We start from the raw sequence: 23,147 nt of genomic DNA, 5'->3' as shown, positions 1-23,147 counted from the left end.
TGTAGCAGAGAATATTACTGAGTCCAAACTCATACTAATCAAAGCTCAACAGGCCAATAAATCAAGAGATGAGGTTTTTGGGCAGGGAAGAGTGAATAACTTTATTCAGAAGGCCAGCAGAGTAAGAAGAGGATGGACCAGTGTCTCAAAGAGACACTGGTCTTACTCGAGTCAGAATTCAGGATTCTTTTACATTAAAACGGGAGGGAGTATGGCTGGTTGTTACAAACTTCTTGGTGCTGGACTCCTTTGTTCTTAGGGCTGTCCAGGCAGGTCTGGTCACAATGTTCCTATAAACCTCCAGCAAGACAAATGCTATTTTCTGTCTTGTAATTTTTTATCTCTATGTGAATAGAAAAGTGTTATACCTATAATGATGCAGTCTGGGAGGCAGAGCCTTGAAAATGGGCCATCATGTGTATTTCAGGCTGTAGGCAACATCCTTTTACAAAGTATGACTAAGGCAACAGAGCCTAAGGGTTAGCTAAAGGAATTATCCAATATGGAGCCAGATTTGTTCTTCTCTGTTGGAAGAGTAGTTAATAATGATGAACTCTATGCTGTGAAAATGCTTCCAGGCTAGAGTAGAGAACAGAAGTTCTGGGATAAGTAGTGTATCTTTGGGGTGAAATCTGCTACAGACTATATGTGATGGAGTGCTAGGCTGAGCATTATAAGGTAGACAATGATTCCATATTAGGGGCAGCAGAGAGCCTTATCCATTGAGAGGTACTGATAATGCTGGCCTCGGTTAACATGTACTGAGCATCATATGTGCGCATCCCTGTTCCTAGCTCTTTACAAGTGTAAGTTCCATCATGCTCACAATTATGGATTTCGCTGGCTGTACCCATCTAGACACTGGGAACTGATGGAGAAGCTGTTCAACCCCAGCCTTTCAACTATGGGTAGTTAGTAACTGACCAACTTCAAAAAGGCTAGGGAATGAGACAAAAGGACCATGGGGCTCATTCACAACAATGGAGGTATCACAGAACAGAAGAGACAGTTCAGAAAGAGGCAGTGGCAAAAGAATTTGGTTTATAAAAAAGGTGACATGATCAGCGTGGAAAGGGCAAGAATTAATTCATGAATTGCCAGTTATAATAAAGAGTTCTGACTCCCCATTTTGTCAAGAAGAAGCAGATCTTCACAAATAATCCATGCCAACATAATTTCCATATATGTTAGAATTAAATGTAATAAACGTAATAGACCAAACCTGCGTGTTGCATACTCTGTGTGCTGAAAAATGCCATAAGTGGTTTATATATAAAAATGCTTTGGGAGGTAGGAACAATTATTTCACTCTTTCACAGATAAGAAGACCAGTGTGGAGAGAGGCAAAGTAACACTCTCCAGGTCACACAGTTTATCTGTTCCAATAGCCGTCTCAGACTTCATACGTCCATGAGCAAACTCCTAATCTTCTTTCTAAAATAAAAATATACCATCCTCTACCATCTCGCTCTCAGAATATTATTGACCTAGAGTCGTGTAGTTACTCAAGCCAGAAGTCTCACAGCCATCCTTAACTCTTCTTACATCCTGCACAAGGCACTCTGGAAAATTCGACTGGGTCTACGTTGGTCCACATCCTACTTCTTGCTTAGTTTCAGTAATCTCCTAAGTGTTTTCCCTGCTTCCACCCTAGCTTTGCTACAGTCGATTCTCAGTGAGACAGCCGGAATAATCCACTAAAATATGTATCAGATCAGGTCACTCGTCTACCTTAAGTGCTGTTTCCCCAATGAATACCCATAGCCAGCTCTCTAACCTTCAAGTCCTCGCTCAGGGGTCTCCATGTTAACGAAAGCTATCCTGACAATGTGTCTAAAATTACAACCCACCAGCACTTCTAATCCCCATACTTCACTCTTCTAATCTCCTTAATATCATATATAATTTACTTATGTAATATACTTATTAATTTTTGCTCATCTTCCCTGAAGTATAAGTTCTGCGATGGCAGTCTTATCTGTTTTGTTCACAGATGTATGCTAAGCACCTAGCAGAGTGTTCACATAATAACTTAATACCTTAGTACAGACTCCACAAATATTTGCTGAATGGATGCTGAGACTCCTACTTCAAACACAGGCAGCATGAGTCTAGAGTCCATCAAATTAATGACAAAGATAATTCCATTAAAAATAAAATTATTTTTTAAATGTTAAAAAAAATCTGTAAACATGAAGGGTGAATCTTTAGAAACATTAAAATACTAAAAGAAATTACTTAGGAAAAATGTGACAGTTAAAAGTACATAGGAATTAAAACTTTAAAAAAATATAACATTATCCAAAACATGAACAACGAGAAAAAATGAGTAATATCTAATATACATAGGGTAAGGGATTACTTATTACAAATCGAATGGGAAAAAAAAAAACATTAAAATCCATGTATTAATCCTGTAAGTATCTATTTAATCCTACAAGTATTAAAAGATATACAAATTCACAAGAAACAAATAAAAAAGCAGAGTAGATAAATAGCCACATTTCCTAATAATACAACTCATTACTTTGAGATGTTTTAAAAATTAGGAAGTCAACCAAAATATAGAAAGAAAAGAGGAGAAAGATTACGTATACCCTGTGTTGATGAGGGCTTAATAAATCATGCATAACATATACCATGAACTTTAAGACCTTCCAGCATTTTGATGCAGTGGCTTTATTTCTAAAAATCTATTCTGAGTACATTGCCGAACGGACAGAGAAAAATGTGTGTAAAAGGCTTTCAACAAAGTCTTACAATAGGGAATGATACCATAAAAACAAACGACGCCTTCAAGGTTTGAGAAATACTTATTTTGTGCAAGTGTATAGTAATTCATTAAAATAAATGGTTTTGAAAAAACTTGGAAATATAGAAAATAACTTTTTTTTTTTTTTGTCTTTTTAGGGCCGCACCCATGGCATGTGGAAGTTCCCAGGCTAGGGGTCAAATTGGAGCTACAGCTGCTGGCCATAAACACAGCCACAGCAACGCAGGATCTGAGGCTCACCTGTGACTACACTACCGCTCATAGCAGTGCCGGATCCTTAACCCACTGAGTAAGGCCAGGGATAGAACCCGAGTCCTCATGGATACTAGTTAGGTTCATTAACCACTGAGCCACAACGGGAACTCTGAAAATAATATTTTTCTTAAAGGCAGGTAAAAAACCATGCTGATTGGGTCAAAGCCGAGTTAGAACTGATGGCGAAATAGTGGACATAAACCTAGAGCAAGAGCTACTACCTACTACGCAAACTTATCAGACCCATGCTTTTGGTGGGGAAGGGTTCTGGGTGAACCTTGTACAGAATCAGAGTCCTGGTCACATAAGTGGATGACAGGTCACTTAGGCTTCAAAGACAATGCTAACTTACACCCCCAATTTGCCTTAAAAAAGACCATTATCCTGTAATGATAATGGTGCTGGCATCGTTATATATAAATAAATATAAAATCCTGATAGTGACACATAAAAAAACCTAAATTTTCCATATACCTGTCTCTATCATTGCCTCTATGTCTGAGTTATAGCGGCTTTGGAAGAAAATTTCCTCACGTATTACTTATCAACAGCAAAGTGGAAGAATAATTTTTAGAAATAAGTTGAAATTTGAGTTCCTGAAACAATTGTAATGCCAGTGCCACGATGTATTTTAGCCATGAATAAATACGCATTGTAGATAATTGTTTCACTGCTATCATTTCTTGGGTCACTCACTTGTTTCTTGCTAATTTCAAAATGCGTTCTTTCTGGAGTGAGGCATTGCTATGGCTGTGGCGTAAGCCAGGAGCTATACCTCCGATTTGACCGCTAGTCTGGGAAATTCCATATGCCATGAGTGCGGCCCTAAAAAGCAAAAACAAACAAACAAACAAACAAAAAAACCCCCACATTTTCCTATTCTCACTGTGGTATTAAAAAGAAATTTCCAGTAATTATTATGACCTTTTATTGTAAATTTCTGTGACTCCAGTAAATTGCATTTTAAGTGGTTTGCAGAACAGTGCCAACACCTGTATTTTAAAATTTAAACAATTCGTCCTCCTTTTATTGCTAATGGCTGTAGTATAGGCAGTTCACTACCTTGTTTAAATAGATTTCAAGTAACTTGTAATTGCTAATCATTTTAGCAGGTGGCAGGAGGTTAGCAATCAATATCACATGAAAGTGTTGCAAAAAAGGGTCAGGAATCAATAGAACATTCTTCTTCCCACAGAAACACAGCCTACTCAGATGGTTGTCCTCATTGTACTTCTTGTAGATTCAGAGGCACATTTCTTATGGAAAAATCGACAAATTAGGGAAATAGACAAAATGTCACCAACATCATGACAGAGATGCCATGTGTTATCAAGAACATATTCTGAGAGATGGAGGAGAGGGCATATAATTTTGTACAGAGACTAAGGCTCCAAAATAAAGTTCTTATCTTTAATCAATTGTGTGGTTTGTCACTGATCTGCTTTCTTTTGCCTGTATTTTTTAAATGTGTTATACATACAATCAGCTCAGTATGTAGAATTCTATGAGGTGGTTAAAGACATATGCTCAAATAGAACATGTAGAATTTTATCAGGCTGAGACAAAATAATACCTCAATAAATGTCAGCTTCACGTTTGTTTCTTAGGCATTAAAACATTTTAACTACTGATAATGATAATGTAAGTTATTTCACGAAAAAATACAAAAATATTTACTGTTGTTTTACATACAATAGATTTTCATATATATTGTCTTCCCTCCCTTGTTAGCTAGAAAGTAGACTTGCATTTATTACACAGTTCATTACCATGTCTACAGATACATGTGTTCCTGCACTTTTCATAAATGTTCATTGTTTAACATTAAAATATTCTGCAAACCTTTTAAAGTCATTAAAGTACTTTTGAAGTAAAGCATAAGAAGAGATTCAAGAAAGAAAAGAATCTCTTTCTTGTTTGTGCCTTTAATTGTTTTCTGGGGAGAGATTATAAGAACCAGATTTCCTCTGTGTACCTGTTTGGGAGGAGAGGACCTAGGAATAGCAGTCCTAGAAATTTAGAGAGGGGTTAAGGTTGGACTTCGGCTAAACCCCATGAGTAAGCTCTAGAGAAAAATAAATTTAGAAATGAGAAAAGTGATTTAAAAAAAAAAAAAAAGGCAGCATGCACATCACCTCAGTGGGTGATCTCTAGCAATCTCCTCTTTGCTCATGAAAATACTAAAAACAAAACAAAATCCCTCAATTCTTGTAAACTAAGGAGGAAAAAATAAAAGACAACCAAAAAGGAAATTCTCTATTTTTGCACTTTGGAGCCTGCTGCGTGTGGGTCCCGCTTGCCGCCTACCCTTGACTCCCTTGGGGGAGTCTTTCTTGGGAATTAAATTGGCCCTCCCCGCAGTCGTCAGAGCACTCATTTCCAGAAAGTGTAATCAGGTGTGGCTGGGACAGAGAGAAAGGGTTGCCACTCAACTGTTGCAGAAGCGCGAAGCCGAGCAGGCATCTGCTGAGACGCGGTCAGAGACCATCGACTCACCCCCAGGGCTTTTGGAAACAAAGAGGAATCAAGCAGAACCTTAAGTCTCCTCAAGCTCAGTAATCGCTAGCTAAGGACAATTCCGCGTGGACGCCACTCTCTGTTTTACAAACGGACTCTCCAGTCCCAGGGTCGTGACCAACCAAGCCTCCGTGAGGAACTAGCTGGTAATCACCGCGTCGCAGTGACAAGCAAGTAAGTTATTTGTCAACTTTGCCAATATAGACCTTTTCCTCCCAACACTGTAAAAATCTTATTTTCAGGTGTGAAAAGTGATTGCCAGAGATAACTTTTACGCCGAATCTCGGTACGCTAATGGGACCATCACACACTCACACACACACATCCCACCTGAAGCCACCGAACCTCGCGCTCCCAGGTTGGTGCGCATCTTGGGTTTTATTTAATTTCTGGAACTTACGGATTTCCTATGCCTGTTGGAAAGACCGAGCTGGGTGAGGGTGGGTGGAACGCTGCCTCATCACTTATTCATTGCGACTGTCTCCATTGTTGACACTAGTGGCGAGCCGCAGACGCCAGCCAGCTCTTGCAGGGGAAGTCTGACACCTTGAGGACGCAAGAGGGGGTGCCGGGACCCCAGAGGAGCCGGAGAGGGAGAAGCTTTGAGAGTTATGGGCTGAGGGTGAGGGTTACTTTTCAAGTCGGGCGAACTGCCGCCCAGCGGCTTGTTTACTCGGGTGGGAGTAGGCTGTTCAGAAGCCAGGTCGTGACCCGAACTGTAGTTGGACCGCCTGCGGAGCCCGCCCCAAGCCTGGAGGTGTGTCTGGCTCGCATCCAGGATCACAGGGTGGGTTCTGGCCACGGACCCGGCTAGATGACCGCCGGCTTGTGGTGAGCTCGTCTGCCCAACTGGCTGACCTCAAACATTTGGCCCCGGGAGGCGGAGGCCATTCCTGGGCAGCGGAGCCGGAGTCTCGCCCTCACGCGGGTCCCCTCTACCTCCAAGCAGAGCGGTGCGTGGGACGCGCATCTTGGCGAGTTGTCCCCTCCGAACCCGGTCTGTGCGGAGCCTGAGTCAGGCAGCCGCCGGAGATGGAGGGCGGGTGCCTTGCTCTGGGTTCGTCGGCTGACAGCAGTGGGAAAGCTAACTTTATCCGGAGGGGTCCGTAAGGGCGGGGGTGGGCGAGGTCCTCCTCCCTCTGCGCTCACCTCCGGCTCCCCGGCCTCCCCTCCCCCGCCTCCCCTGCCTCCCCTGGCATCACTCTCAGAGCATCCTCACTCCGCCCAGTTCGGTGCCAGCTGCGTGGGCTCCAGCTTCGTGCGTTTTCCTTGGAATGCTCCAAAACTCGGCGGAGACTAAGGAAATCCCATTGGAATTTGCCGGGTGTGCTCTCACCGGGCAAAGCACCGCGCCGCCGGCCTAGACTCCATCCCTCTTCAGCCAGAAGATTGCAACTTTGCAGGTAAAGAGGGTGTCGCCTCAGAGCTGCCTTTGACCCGAGTTACACCTCGCCTCCTTTCTGGGATCTCGATCAAGTTTCTCAAGCTGCCTGGGAAGCTGGCTCCCTCTTGGGAAGCGGACATCCCTGGGGGGTTAAGCGGTCAAAAGGCTCTGGCTGCCTGGTTCCTCTTTAAGGCTCAGGACCGGATTTGTGAAGCTTTCTCTGGTTGACCCGGGCGGAGCGGCTGTGCGGGAGTTTGGGGATGCTTCTCAGCCTCCCACCGCAGCCGGCTTTAAAGAAAGGGAGAGGGCAAAGAGTGAACCCCTGGTGTGACTTATATGGTAAACAAAGCAGCAGCAGCAGCCACGCCGCGGAGCTGGGGAGGCGACTGTTTTTAGCCTTTTAGGCATTTAGGAGAAATGGAGATCTTGGTGGCCCCTGGGCGCATGTAAGTGAGTCCTAGACTCTGGTACCTAAACTGGGGTAAGGAAGAAAGAATGGTGAGCAATACCCTGTCGATCAATTACACTCTGCGTCATTTTCATTCTCTATTGCAAAACAGAAACACTTGCATGCGTGTCGCTGGACCTAGGCTAGGGATTCCTAGTTCGCTTGGCAACTGAAATTCCAATTAAGCCAATGACCCTGTTTACTACTTGGCTGAATCCCTGAGATTCAACTTGTTGTTCCAGCAGAGAACTCAGCTGCCTTTTATGATGAGATAACCAGAGGGTGCTGGAAGGGGATGGAAGGTGGGGAGAGACTGGGAAAAGGGAGCTCCGTGTCTTGCCTGTGTTCACCGTACTGTATCCACTATGCTCTACCCTCTTCCCATGGTTTCTCACGGGGCCCTTCCCCGTTAAAAATCCAGAGCTGTAAAATGCAGCAGGTCGCTTATTGAGTAACCACCAAGCTGAAGGAGCTGGAGAAGGCAGAAGCAAGGTTTGCTTGTTTCATTAAGAGGAGATTTAGAACAGACTTGTAAAACTGAATAAGAATTTCAGGTCTCATATAATTTTTGGATTTCCTATTACGGCAATTGCTGCACGAAACATATTACAAATTCTCTAAGAGACAAGGTTAACTAGAGGGTTTTTTTCTTTGTTTTTGTTCTTTAAAGAAAAACTCTGAGTTAGGGAGAGTAAGAGAAGGTGGCTATGTTAAAACATTGAAATCGTCATCATTGTGTTATGGTTGGCTATTTAAACTTACATTTGTAATATCTACTCTTTTCACCTGGGCAGTAGACCAAGCAACACCCCTCCTTTAAGTACTGAAGGCAAAAAAATCAATGATGTATAGGGACAACTAGTAGTTTGAAGATGAGCATCAAAATTCAGTAAGACGTTGCTAGAGAAGCACTTTAAAAACTATATTTATGATGGGATGATTAATGCAAATCATCCCATCAGTAGAAGTTAAATGGGCTTTATCAAAGCATTTTATGCAAATGTCTTGAATTAATAGAGGCTTAGTACAGGTAGAAATCAAGAAAGCACTCTCCTTAGTCATGAATAAGAGACCACAGAGCTGGAGATCCTTTCAATAGAGCTTTGATCAGAGCTCAACTGCTCTGCTAAGCTTGCTGTTCAGTGAAGAGCCAATGGATTTATACCAAAAGTTACGCACAAAGAGAAATACTAACAGGTTAATGAAATTGATACATAAAGGTGCTGAATATTCACTGAGTAATTAAATATATAGTTAGGTGGGTAGTTTAAATTAGACATCACGAGAAGATTTACAATCACAAATTTAGAAGTTCCTCCACTTCTGTAAGAACTTAAAGGAACGTGGGCATTCATCAAGCATAAACTATCTAAGCTCAACAGACATAAGAAACATGTCTCTTGAGTAAAACCTGTCAAATAGTAACACTTTTTCTGCAAATCCCTGAGCTGAAAAATAAGTTTGTTTACTTGCTTAATGGTCAGTTGTCAAAGATATGAGGTAGAATCGATTTCCATTAAGTACCAGCTTTAAAATTGTGTCATTTTTACATTATTTATATTTTTCTGTGGCACTTATTCCTAGAAGGTTAAGTTCAAAGTACAGGGAAAACCAGGAGAAAATTAAAGGTCTACATGAATTTTATGGCCACTTTGGTTATTAAAATAGTAAGAGATCAAATAACTCTCCACATAGGGTAAGCTTTATTCGTTCATACTTTACATCAGTAGAAAACACCAGACATTGCTTTTATTCTTTTTGACTAGAGGAAATTTAAATATCTTGTTCAGTATACACATTTTAAACTTTTAAACTTAAATCCTATTATAAACATGATAAATTTCTATTGAAGCCTAATAATAACCTTTAGGGTATAATGATTAACGCCACTGAAGTAAAATACTTTCACAAATATATTATTGAAAACATGGTCATGGTTTTATGACTACATGTTTAATTATCAGGATAATTTATGGCAAATCAGATTATCAACATTATAATGACCTACTGAAAACTAAAATAATCTACCTTTTCTAATGAATTCATATATTGGAACAAAATTAAAGATATGAACGCATTTTTGCAGAAGTTAATATTGTGAACATCAGTGCTCAAAGAAATAAAGTATTTTATAAATAAAGATATAGAAGAAATACTAAACACTAGCTAGGAAGGTAAAACTCTGGACTGAGTATTTTCTTATGATTATGTCATTTATTTTTTAAAAAAGAAACTAGGGAAAGGGAAGTATAATGTTTAAATTTCCTTTTTTTCAAAATCATGATTGTTGACCATTTTTTGAGATCAGATTCTAATGTGTATTTTTACTTTCCACACTTTGTTATCTGGGAGAAACTGAAACTAGTGTTACTCACCTCTTTAATATCTATGGAAAACCCACCACAAGCATTTTGGTTCTTATTAAAAATGTGTTGAGGAGAAAGCTCAAAATCAAAATCTTTTTACCTAATTTAGGTTTCAGACCCCCTTCCCCCCACCCTCACACCAAATAAACATTAAAATTGGTTAATTCAACCCAACTTAAATTGGACATTTGCTTCCATCTAGTTGTGATGGAAAATTAGTTAGCACTATCTTTCATCTCCTTATGTTTTCTAGTTCTGATCCTCCCGGATGCATTGAGACCTTAATATTTTAAGAGATTTGAGAGTATTTTGATCAGGGATGTAACCATGGCTCTATCTTTTTTAATTAGCGCAGCTATAGACCTGATCTCTGAGAACTATAGTACCACCAAAGTAACACTATGATGAAAAGATGCATTTAGGAAAAGAGGTTTCATTTGTGAAACCGAAAATTAAAGACACATGCTTCAAAAACATATCAATTTAAAACTAAGCTGTTCCATGAACTCTTGAGTACATGAAGTGATATACTTAAAACTCTCAGTGACCCTTCTGGAAGTTCAATTTCACTTAAATCAGTTATGAAAGATAATAGTTTCAGTGCTTGATCTTTTTTTAAATAACTAAGCTATAGATGATATCCAACTAATATTAGTGTGTAATTTGTTAATTCTTTCAAAAATGTCTCCTTTAAAACATTGCAGTGTCATAGAGTAATGGCTTCTTGGGAAGCAACAGATGAACAGTTTTACACATAAAGTTAGAAATGTTAAGTAAAACATTAATTTAAAAATACGCCTTGATAGCTTTATCCAGCACACTGCATCCTTTTTGGGAAATGGCAAGTGGAATGCAATACAGCAGATATGCATTCATTATACTCTGTCTGCAGTTGGCAATGTTTTTGAAATATGTTGAAAAAAGTTACCATAAGTAATTTCCTTGAACAAAGATTATCGGGAGCAAAATTTACATAAGACAGGAAAGCGGGAACTATTTTGAAAAAAGGGAGGAAAAAAAGGAAGGGACTGAAATTTATGGGCACTTCATGTATGCCAGGAACTTTACAAAATGTTTTCTTCTAGTTTTTCCTCACATATACCAGAGCCTTAAAGTATTATCCCCTTTTAAAGAATCTGAAAAGACTAAATTACTAAAAAAAAATTTTTAAAAAAATCACAAAGCTGCTTTGTGGTAGGGTCAAGATTTGAACCCACATCTACTTGATTCTGAAGCCAATACCTTTTTATTCAATTCTTATAGTTTCTAAAATAAAATTAGTAATCTTTTAATGAGATCCATAAATACTTTGGATTCTTACAGCCATTTATTTCTTTAATCTTTCAAATGTTGTAGCATCGGGACATAAACAACCCCGTTATGAGGCTAGACTTTGAATCAACACTCTGTTACTTGAAGCGACATCAGTTTTGAACCAGATCAGGAGATAAGCTACTCAGTTCTAGCAAGTTGTTCTCAGAATTATTTCCCTTCTTACTCTAGAATCTAAATGTAATATACATGGAAAGAATGAAAGGTTTATTTTCCTAGCTAAAATTCAAGGCAATAAACTTTTGCATCATCATGAGATTATAATTTCTAAGCAAAAAAAAATTGTCATTCAAAACTTTAGAACATCTGTAGGCTGCTGATAAAATGTCTTTGTACAAAACACAGTCATGTTAAGACAGGTTTACATTGCATCTTATCAAAGTTATATGAAGTTTCTGGCAAGTGTTTCTGTCTTATTTTAATTGCCTGATTGTTTTGAATGTCCCTTGGTATTTCATGAGGGGAATGTTCCTTCATACATCCCAGAAGACATCTATCAGCTGGTGGCACATTTTAACAAATTTGCCATATTAAAAAAAAAAAAAAAAGCAAACGTACACCTGCATATAAAACTGATGTGCTTATGTCCAAAACCCTATTGACACTGAAGTGGAGGAAATAACTTTTTTTGAATACGTGTGATAACATTACAGAAATTAGCACTGAGGTGGTATCCCCTCCACAGATTTTTTGAATATTAGTGAATGAATAATTGAACAAGTAGATAAATGATAACACAAATCAGCTCTTCATCTTTGCAGGTTTTCTGGCAAAGCTCCCTCTGCACAGAATAACTTTTTCCTCATTGCTTCCTGTCAAAATGTTCCCCAGATACCAAAACTGAGCTCAACATTGCCGTCTCCTTGTGTTTCCTTCATGTCTCCAGGTGTCACGAGTATAAATACAAGCAAAGCCCTCGTTATATTCTGCCTTGCAGATGGGTAGAGAGGGCTGTCTCCTGAACTAGACGGTAAACTCATTTAGGAAACCCAGAGGATGCTCAAAAATGGGTGCGTTTTCAACTGAATTAGACTGTCATAAATATTATGCTTTTTCAGCTAAGCATAAGTAATTTATTGCCCAATTTTATAATTCCATAGCTGACTGAATTGTGAGCATATTTATCTAATGACAACATTATAATAATAACCTTGCCCTTGAGTGCTATCATGAGTATCATGTTACTTCCTGTGTTATAAACATAACCCACTGTTATTCGATGGACAGAACTTCCAGTCCACTAGTGATGCTATCATATTCATTTTCACAAGATTTATACAACCTGCTATTAAGGTGTTTGAGTTTAAGTGGTACTGTGCCGAAATTCTTAAGGAGAAGTTTTTGTTACATTATGCCGTTAGAAACATGGCTAGAGTTGAAAAAGGACAGACTGCAAGTGTTTCTCAGGAATACCTACTGAAGAAAGCCAGCGACTTCTTTGGAGTGATTCCATTTGGCAAATGAAGCTGAGAATTCATGTCAGAACCTCGACAGTACATGATATCCAGTGCAGTCAACAAAGCTCATGTGGGCGGCATGAGCTTCTACATTGGTGTTGGGGAGAAGTGTTCGGGTGGCTTTTTTAGTGTTTTCATTCAACTTCATTGAGAGTAAAATTGTTACAAATGTAGGTCTATGAGCAGTGTTCAGATAGTCTGCTACATTTTTAACATTTTACCTCCAATGGTGGAGAAACAATACAGTTGTCTAAGCTGGTACCCTATGCATAGCAGGGTCATAGTTCATAGCTCATTGCATTGTAATTTTCATTTTCACAGAATTAGGATAATTAGTGTTCACCATATGCTTTTAGAATGGGTGAATGGAATTCATGAATGCATGGGTCTTTTGCCAGCTGCTATGCTCAACCTCTGTATTTCAATATGCCGTTCTTTCTCAAGGAACTGGTCACACACCAATGAACGACAAAAATATGATGGAAAGATGAGAGGACAAGCATGATGCATAGTATACCTCAAATAAAGAATGGAGACTTCATCATGCTTTGTATGTAATCATGCCTACTGATGGTGACAGTGTGGGTATCGTTTTATGTAAAGATCTCTTCATGTTAGGTAGAGTGAAGTTGCATACCCTCAAGATCATGTCGAAGGCTACACTTCAAATGAATTCTCTTCTGTGGTAGTTGTAGTTTGACAAGCAACTTTAAGTCTTGTTTAAATATATACACACACACACATATATACATATATATACACGTATATACATGTATATAAATATATACACACATTTAAATATATACCCAGACTTAAAACCTGAACTTAATTCATTAATTAAACATGTATTATATATATATGTGTGTGTGTGTCCATCTGTAGGTTCTATATGTGTATATATGCACATATGTAAATATATATGTCACTATATCTAATGCTACATAAGTAACAAAGAATAATAACAAGTGGGAGACTTCTGGGGATGTGTTCTTAAGATGATGCCTACAGAGCAATTATCAGAGATAGTGAGATAAAAATTACTAGCAAAGAGGGTAGAGTAGCCCATAAAAGACAGTGGAAGTTATATGCCAGTATATTGGAGGCCTTGTAGAATGGTTAGACATGTCATGAATGACTCAGAAGGTCATCTAACACAAACGTCTCTTTTTAAGCAAGATGCTCAAATCTTACTAAATTATTTTTAAAAATATTATTCACATATATAATACATGTACGTTTACAGAATGCTCAATGAAGGACTTAATGCATGAAAATCATTCTACTAGATGCTGAGAATACAGAGGCACATATTACCTTTTTGTTTAAGATTGCAAACAAAGGATTCTCATAAACTCTTATTATCATGTTCTAGTGTCCCAATTATCTTGTAGGTGTTTTGTTGTTTTCTTGTCACCTGATCTTTTCTCATGGAAATGAAGACCTTATTAAAATAACACAAATCATATTAAATGTAATCTATACATGGAATTAAAAAAAATTACATAGTGTCATGTTGGAAGAAGTCCAAATGCACCCTTTCCTCAAATTATTGCTTCATATAGAGTAGGACTTAGAATTTCCAAGTATAAATTTATGTTAAATTTAAATAGAATTTGACACTATTATTGATGGTGCTTTCCTTTACATATAGATATTACTGAATTACCACTCAAAAGTGATGTGTTTTGGGAGATTGTTTTCTAAAGTCTTGATGGGTTTATGGTGCTACATCCAAATGTTGCCCAATCCTCCTTGGAACCAATGAAGCAAACCTAAAACAAGAAGCCAATTTTAGATTTAGGGAGGCAGTGACTTGGATCCTCACCGCCCCCTCATCCCTTTGCCTTGGGACGTAAACAACTTTGGCTCAAAATAGTCTTAGATGGAGGGACCCATTCTAGAATCATCTAGGCATGCTCAGTGTCCATCGTTAGGGTTTTCTAGGAGGCTGTATTTTCTATAGCTGAGAATGTATTGAAGACCTAGAAATAGTCCATCCATCTCATGGTCTTAAATATTGGGAACAAAAAGCTATGTTCATTTTTAAAAAATCACTTTGCGGGGGTGGGGAGTGGGGGGGGGGATTGCATTCCTAGAACTAGCCATTCTTTATTTACCAGACTTTTTTATTTTCTGAGAGTCATCATGTGAAATAATCAGAATGCTTACCTCTAAGGCTTTGAGAGCCTCTACCATTAAAGAGAAAGAAATATTTTTTGAAGAACACTCAAACATTAGGGTTATTATTTCTCTGTAGGATATTAAATAGCTTTTTATCTTAAACAAGAGATATGTCTCTCTGTGTACGCTGTATGAAAAGAAAATGTTGGCAGAGGGAAAAGACTTATTTGCTTATCTGGTTCATTTTAACCTCACAGCTTAACATTTTGATTTGTAATGTGCAAGCTACTTAGAGAGCCGAACTGCATAGTTTCATTTAGCACTCCAGTACGTTCTTGGAACAAAGTGAACCAGCAAATGATTTTGCCCTTTCATGAATAAAAGAAGCCTTAATGAAAAAACATTTCATTATAATAGCACTTATGATAAAGAATTTTTTCCCAACATATAAAATATCAACAACGTTAACCTGGAGAACAAAAACTGCTTTTTATTCTGTTGCACTTAGCATTGAATGTTTTAAACCAAAACTTAAAGCCAGACTTTCTAATATACTCAATTACTTTCTTAGTAGTTATTGCATTGCTGTAATTGAAATATTGTGTATGATTAAATATTCAAAATTGCCTCTTTCTTGATTAATATTTAATGGTAATCATTTTTAACATTAAAATACAGATCTGTTTTATATTACAATATTTAGCCTCTCTTTAAAAAAATGTAGATATCTTCAAAGTAAAAATAGAGGCAGGAGGCAAGCTGATTGAGAAGTAAACAAATTGAGTCTTTGAAATATTCTGTTGCTGAATAACCTAGATCTATTTGAACTATATAGCCTTGATTCATTTCAGTTTAGTCAAAGACAGTTATTTGAAAGGTGAGCTACTCTCATGAGGCTATTGGTCTCAAAAGTCAGGCTCTTCTCATCTTTAAAAATATACATGGACTATGTGTCAAATACTCAGTGTGATTAAAAATAACCTCTACTCATAAAACATATCATTACTCAATAGTTTTCTAGAGTGTTTCAGAGTCTGCCAGAATTTATTTTGATTTTCATCCCAATGCAGTGGATATACAGGTATAACAAACACTGACTGCTCAAAAGGTTTTGTATATCCTTTGGTTCATTTCCAGCGCAACATCCAACACTATCTACTGCTTGCACTCCATCAGTCCTCGTATCTACAGATGAGCATCTCACTTGTCTAGTTGGTCCTTTGTTTAGGGCTACTCCCTCATGGTCTGGCGGCTGGTGATGACAGTGGAATGGCCACATACGAACCCACATTTCCTGCCTCCTCTACTAGATTAGGGTACTTCCATATGTCGATGTCAAGTATGATGAGCATTTATTTCTCTGACCCTTTATAAAATCTTGGTAAGGTTCTGTGGTCTTGGTGAAATTTAATTGCAACCTATATTGAATTATGACTTCTGATAAAATACTCTTAGTAGTTTCCTTTCCCTAGGTTAGCGATAAAAGTTTCTCATATATTTAAGGAAATTTCACATCAAGAAGAGATGAAGCAAAGGATTTTAAGAAAAGAGATTTCATATTTTTACAGTCTTTCTTGGTATACAAGAAGGGGCACAATTAATTTCAACTGTGGGTGCAAGAACAATGGTCAGTTGTACTCTGCTCCATTATGAAGGGAAAGTCATTGCATGGTTGATGCTGGGATTTCCGGCTGTTTTTATATTTTACACTAAAATGAATGCTGACCGTAATTATAAGGATAAACACTATGTGAATTCAGTATAAAGATAGATATGAATATTTTAAAATGTCTTATCTGAAGTAGCAAAATACTTAAGATATACTACTGATTCATCATAGCGAATCACTCATTTTAAAAAGTTTAATGTTTTAATTTTAAATCATGTAGCAAATACTTTGTTTCTTTTCCTAATATTCTTAGCAGTACTTTAAAAGTGTTTGCAAGTTATTTGGCATATAAGTGTAAGACCTACCAATACAAAATATTTATCTGACTATTGATGAGCTATGGTTGTGTGTATTTCTTATCAAAAAAGTAGGTGGAAGTAAATTTGAGGGACAGTATGTCGATCTTTTAAAAAATAAAATTTTATACCTGCCAACAGATATGCATTTGGTGGAGGGGTGGACTGAGCTGGATAGATTTCATTTTTAACTTTTTTCGAAGACAATCACAAATCTGTTTTAACTTTTTATTTTGGTTTTCTTTTTCATTCTTATAATCACAGATATTACACCTACTGTCTTTATTTTTTTAAAATAGTTTGCATCTGCCCATTCCTAACTCCCAATCTAATCCTTGCCTGGTCCCCCTCCCTGTTGGCAACCACCAGTCTGTTCTCTATGTACCTGCTGTCTTTCAATGCCCCCTCTTCTGTGCTGCACTGCCATGCCTCTGTGGGCAACCAAGAGCTCTTTAGTTTAGTGTCAGTATGTTGGCAAAAGCATTTCTCGGTTTTGGTTTGATTGAAAATGTTTTTATTTGGCTGTTTTCATTGTTAGCATATTCTCAGTGGGACATTATTTTCTTTGGGAACTTTGTGACACTTAGTTGACTTTTCACTTCCATCATTCCTGCTAAAACCTCAGCCATCAGTCTGATTGTGGCTCCTTTGAGGGCAATGTGTCCTTTATTTTGGGTTGCTTTTATGTTTTCTTTTAGTCTTTTGTTTTCAGTAGTTGTACCATAGTGTACCCAAACGATCTCTTTGGAGTTCTGCTGCTTGGCATTTGGAACATTTCTTAAATATGCCTTGATAGCCTTCATCGGTTGGGAAAATTCTTGGTCATTCTCTCTGCAGAAGTAATTTTGCATCTACCTTTTTTCCCCTTAATGCCTCCAATTGCATGATGTTTTCCTTTTTACTCCATGCCATATTTCTAGTATGCTTTTAATTCTTCTTTTAATATATTTCCATAATGTTTGCTCTCTGAGCTGTAATCTGGATATTTCAATAGCTTTATTTTCTCATTGATGAATCTTTTTATCATCCTGTACGCTGCTAAACTCACTAATTAAGTTAATTTCAATTATTGAGTTTTTCACTTCCAGTATTTTAATTTCATTCTATTTTTTTATTATTTTTTTTTTTTGTCTTTTGTTGTTGTTGTTGTTGTTGCTATTTCTTGGGCCGCTCCCGCGGCATATGGAGGTTCCCAGGCTAGGGGTTGAATCGGAGCTGTAGCCACCGGCCTACGCCAGAGCCACAGCAACGTGGGATCCGAGCCGCGTCTGCAACCTACACCACAGCTCACGGCAACGCCGGATCGTTAACCCACTGAGCAAGGGCAGGGACCGAACCCGCAACCTCATGGTTCCTAGTCGGATTCGTTAACCACTGCGCCACGACGGGAACTCCTCTTTTCGATAGATTTTAGATCCCTCATACAATGTTCTATTTTTACATCTAATTTCTGAATATTGTTGAATAACACATTTAGGTTAAGGTCTGAGGGTGAGAACTCCAGTAAAAGGGTTACATGTTGGTCTGTTTAATTTTTTTCTTAGAAGGCCTCATGCTTTTCAATTTAAAGGTGAAAAACTGTGTATCAAAATTGTAGCAGCTTTGCCATCCTCTCTCAGAGAAGATGCACCCTGCCCTCTGGCAGGCGGATAGGCTGGGACTAAACATCTTCATCCAGTCACAACCTGAGCTCAGGAGAAGCTACTTTTTGGACATTGCAAGCCCCTAGGAACCCGCAGTTGATCTCATTGATATGTTATAGGGCCCCGGGGTCTGAGAACCTTGGCTCTTTAACAAGACCTCTGCTCCTTGAAGGTTCCTGTGTACTGAATTTTGTCTCTGTGTTTTTGTGAGATTGATGCTCTACATTTTAGTGGCTTCCTGATATATGCCTTACTTATTTTCCTGCAAAGCTTAAAATTTTAACAAATGCTCTGAGAAAAGAGCTGCCAAGTGTGAGACGCACTTCCATCTGTCTGCCTTCTTACCAGGACAGGAGAACCTTGTATTTGTCTTGGCAAATCCCTCGAGGGAAAACATGGTTTGTGGAAGGTCAAGCCATCTCTCTCTGGTTTCTCTCTAACTCAGATCTGGGCACCTCAAGTCCTAGTTAGCTCAGCAGCTCTTCTTTAGACAGATGTTTATGTGCTTGTTCATTTATATTTACCCAGCTTTTCTAAATGTTAGCAGAAGGAATGTCTGTCCACTGTATGCATTCTATCATAGTCTGATGCAGAAGTCCTTCCTTTATATTTGGAATTTAATGTTGAAAAATGTAGTCAAAATGTTCGAAAGAAAGAAATTATACTTGTTTGGTATAGTATAGAAACATAATTACACACACAGAATTTATTATATTAATATGTGCTATATTCTTTGCACAAAATATAAAGTTTCAGACTCTTTAACCTGATTTTTTTTTAATTAGCACCAAAGTAACATTATTCTTGCAAAATTACCAAGTCTTTGACATTCGAAACTAAGCAACCATTTTAAAGCTATTTTGAATAAAAAATTCTATAAAACCATATTAATGTGGTACAAATCAATTTTAACTAAGTTCCAACTAATAGCTCTCTCTTATTGAATAACAAACACACTATTAACTGAACAAAAATAGAGGCAATAACATGCAGTAGCAATTTGACCTCTTTGCCACTGAGATGAGATTTTTTTGCAGGCCTGTGGTTACTTCTCCCACTCTAAGTCCATTATATAAGGATGGGAAAGTGTCATCCCTCACTGCTGGGTGTGTTATAGTTATAACATTTATTGCTAAAATTGTCTAAGGCCTGATGTATTTCCTTAAAGATGTTCTGCGTAAGTGTCCAGCCCTACAGTCCACCAGGTGATATAACCTAAGACGTCATGCCAACTGCCCATGAAATATTCTGAATTTACCATCAGTATCATCCCAAGATATAATTAATACATCTGCTAGCTGTGTTCATATAATCCAAATCAGACCTTGTTTATCCTGAGATGTGCATCATTATTATTATTTTTAAAATATACATTGTAGTTTTCCTCTATGTGAAAGAGAATCAGGAAGTTCCCCCTGGGGTGCAATGGGTTAGGAATCCAACTGCAGTGGCTTGGGTCACTGCAGAGGTGCACGTTTGATCCATGGCCTGGAGCAGTGGGCTAAAGGATCTGCAGTATAGATTGCTGCTGTGGCTTGGAGTCAACATAAATGAAAAAAAGTAGGGGGCGGGGGAATTGAGTGGATGAGGGGAATACTGTCTTCCCAATAAAGACGTGTACAGGTCCATCATTAGATTCCAACAAGCATGGTCTCAGCTCCAGCCTGACAGGTGAGAGTTAGGTTGTCAGCACTGAACCTTCTGGGGCTGGAGAATCTTCAGTTTTTTCCTCAGCCCCTTCTGGGCTAAGAATTGACTCTAAGTAAAGTGAGGCCTTAGTGGATGGTCTGGGTAAAGGCCTGACTTCTTAGAAGAGAATGAGAAGTTAGGTTAAATTCTGTACTCTGTACTGGTTGGTCATGTCTCAGAGTGAGATGCATGTTGGTCTTCTGGGTAGACATACCTAACCTGCCCCTTGGCCCACAATCTGATGCCATGGTGGTAAATCTGAACACCACATCTACCACCATAGAAAGGAGTTCATCTTGTGGTCAACAGCAGGTGCACCACCACTGAGCTTCAGGAGAACCCACCCTGAAACCAGACTCTTCTTCCAGTGGAACATCTTGGCCACCAAACTTGAGGTTCATCCAAGTTGTGTGTGTCAATAACTCATTCCTTTGAATTATTTAGTAGTATTGCATGGTGTGAATGAAGCATAGTTTTCATATCAATTGGGGCAACACCATGGACAAGCTGGAGGGCATGATGATTGGGGATCTCACTTCCCCACTGGCCTACCTTCCTATCCAGGACCTGCACCTCCGTAGCTGTGCATCCCATCTTCAGCCCAGGAAGCCCACAGATTTCATCTAACTGTGGGAATCCATGCCTATGCAGTAGGCTGTGATAGAACTTCAGTTAATTTGATGTATCTGGTGGAGGTAACCATGTATCTGGATGGAGGTAACCAGGCTTCCCCCAAAGTTGTGGGGTGCTATCTGAAGGCCTTTGGGATTATAACTTTTACCCAAGATAGTCTTTGAGGAAAGAGCAGATGTTTGGAGACCCTCAAACCTAATCCAGAGGACCACTTCATTTCTATTCCACAGACTTCTAAAAAAAGCAAAGACTTAATTTTTCCTGACCTGAGGAGTATGTTCCTTCTCCGTCTACCACATGGATTTGCCATCACCCTCACTCTTATGCATACTAATACCAAGAACACCTTCTCAGAGGCTCATAGACCTTCTTGCATAATGACTTCAGTAACCTCTCAGTTGTCTCCTAACTGGATCTGCTTTTCCCCAGATGATGAGTTGGGGAGTGGGGTGTAAAATTGGAGGGGTCCACCCTGCTCTACTCTGATCTTCTCAGGGAAGACCTCAAGGCCCATCCATCTCTGTAGGCTTTGACATGCCCTCCAGTAAGACCATGTGCTCTTACAGGTAAGAGTCCTGTGAACAAAGGAGAAGGTGTGAACTGAATGCCTTCCCCCTTCATCTGTTCCCCGCCCCCCCATCCTCCTTGTCTGCTGTCTCTGTCTGTCATGATGTTCTGTGGAGGCCACCATGAATATAGTTTGCAGATTAAACTTTTTTTCTATTCAGGTTTTTTGATGATCCCAAAAATGTATACAGTATTTTTTTTTAAACATTCATTTCAAGTCACAATTCTGTAACTGCATAAATGCAAACCTTCAGGACTGGAAATCCTCTTTGAGTCATTAAGTCCCTCAGACTTGAATTCTACTGGGTCCAATTTTCTTGGGTGCTTTGTGAAGAAAGCACACCCAATACAATTTTTCTTCAAATCTTCTAGTCCCTTGCTTTGTGGTATTGCATTGTAGCTTAAAGTCACATGGCAATTTCCCAAATACATCTTTATCATGCTAAGTAAGCAACTGGCTTTAAATGATGCCAGGACTTCAACTAGCTAAGAGTATGGGAAGTTTAAGAGCTTTAAAGTGGCTAGAATGAAGTTTTCCAACTTTTTTTTTTCTGAAAATAATAGCAAAGTAATATGAGTTAACATTGAGTGAGTGATTAGGCTGTAACTGGCACTGGGCTGATGGGTGTGCCCGAATTCTCTTATATCATTACCACTATCGTCAGCCCCATTTCACAGATGGGAAAAGTAAAGGCTTAGGCTGATTTAATAGCTTTCCCAGGTCACATAATTATTATGTTATATAACTCTGAGTTAAACTCAAACCTGATAAATTCCACCAGTTTCTTAACAATCATGTTATAATGCAAGGTTGTCTGAAGCATTTTCTCAGTGTACCTACATGAATTACTGAGCATACTGAGCTGATGACTGAATTACTCTGGTTTTCTTGTTTATTAGTCTTAATATGTATTGCCACCTGTTTCTAAGCCTTTCTAGGTTTTCTAGTTCTTACTAAAATATTAACTTTTTAAGGACTGGATTTAAATCCAATTTGTATAATGTCTAGAAAACACAGCGTCCTTATTCGTTCTTTTTCATTTCTTAGCAGTATTTACCAATGTCAGTTTTAGGAAGAATCACCAAATCTTTATCTTTCTTTCCCTTTTCCAGTGTATGTTGAACAGGACAGTTCCAAGGTCTGACTCTTGATTGGCATTTTAACCTGTGTGTGTCTGCTTTTTGATAGACACCATTTCTAACCACTAGAAACCATTAATTTGGTTTTTTGTCACTGCATTTTTGTCATTTCAAGAATTAAGATAACTAAAATCCAATAGTATTTGACCTCTTGAGACTGGCTTCTTTCACTCAGTATAATGCTAAAGAGTAGCATCATACGGTGTGGATAGACGTTGCTTAACCATTCGCCCACCAAAGGACATCTAGGTTACTTTTGCATGGTTACCATTATGAATAACACTGCTCTAAACATTTGTGTATATACATTTTTGTGTAAACATAAGTCTTCATTTATCTGGGATACATGCCCAGAGTGTAATTGTTGAGTCATATACTAGTGGCACATTTATTTTTTTTAAGAAACTACTAAACTTTTTTTCCGAGTGACTGTACCATTTTATACTCTTAGCCGCAAGGTGTGAAGGATCCAGTTTCTCCACAACCTTAGGATGTGGGGACATAGGATAAGGTACATCCTTACCTCAATGTCCTTATTATTTTTCATTTCAGCCATTCTTCTAGTAGTGATATCTCATGTGGCATTAATTCGCATTCCCCCAGTGGCTCATGATGTTAAACATCATTTTATGTGCTTGTTTGCATTTGTAGATCCCCTTCCATGGAACGTCTCCTCATTGTCTGTTGCACATTAGCAAATGTGTTTTTTTGTTCCTGTTTTTGTTTTTTAGGGTTGAGATTTGAGAGTACTTTAAATATCTAGATACTAGTCATTTATCTGACATGGTTTGCAAGTCTTTTCTTCAAGCCTATAGGCTTGTCATTTCATCTTCTCAACTGAAGCATTTGCAGAGTAA

At 38.5% G+C, this 23,147-nt stretch overlaps 1 protein-coding gene across 24 annotated transcripts in view; it reads left to right on the top strand.

Moving 5' to 3' along the window:
• Window positions 1–5,395: 5,395 nt before the first annotated feature.
• TRPC4 (transient receptor potential cation channel subfamily C member 4) overlaps window positions 5,396–23,147 on the top strand; it is a 219,838-nt gene continuing 202,086 nt past the window's right edge. For 4 of the 24 annotated variants that reach the window (XM_084981066.1, XM_084981058.1, XM_084981062.1 and 1 more), the window contains exon 1: window positions 5,396–5,719. The gene's annotated coding sequence lies outside the window, so the exon portion shown is untranslated. Of the gene's footprint in view, window positions 5,720–5,787; window positions 5,904–6,044; window positions 7,376–11,961; window positions 12,086–23,147 lie in introns of those variants that run through there. The other 20 variants (XM_084981065.1, XM_084981045.1, XM_084981051.1 and 17 more) reach the window with 14 other exon arrangements.

The sequence above is a fragment of the Sus scrofa genome, chromosome 11, assembly GCF_054392235.1.
Source record: "Sus scrofa isolate SSC_HxYL_T2T_F1_AM1 chromosome 11, Sscrofa_HxYL_maternal_Yorkshire_Landrace_v2.0, whole genome shotgun sequence".
Classification (NCBI taxonomy): Eukaryota; Metazoa; Chordata; class Mammalia; order Artiodactyla; family Suidae; genus Sus; species Sus scrofa.
Note: the sequence above shows the minus strand (reverse complement) of the source record. Positions and strands in the feature narration are given on the sequence as shown.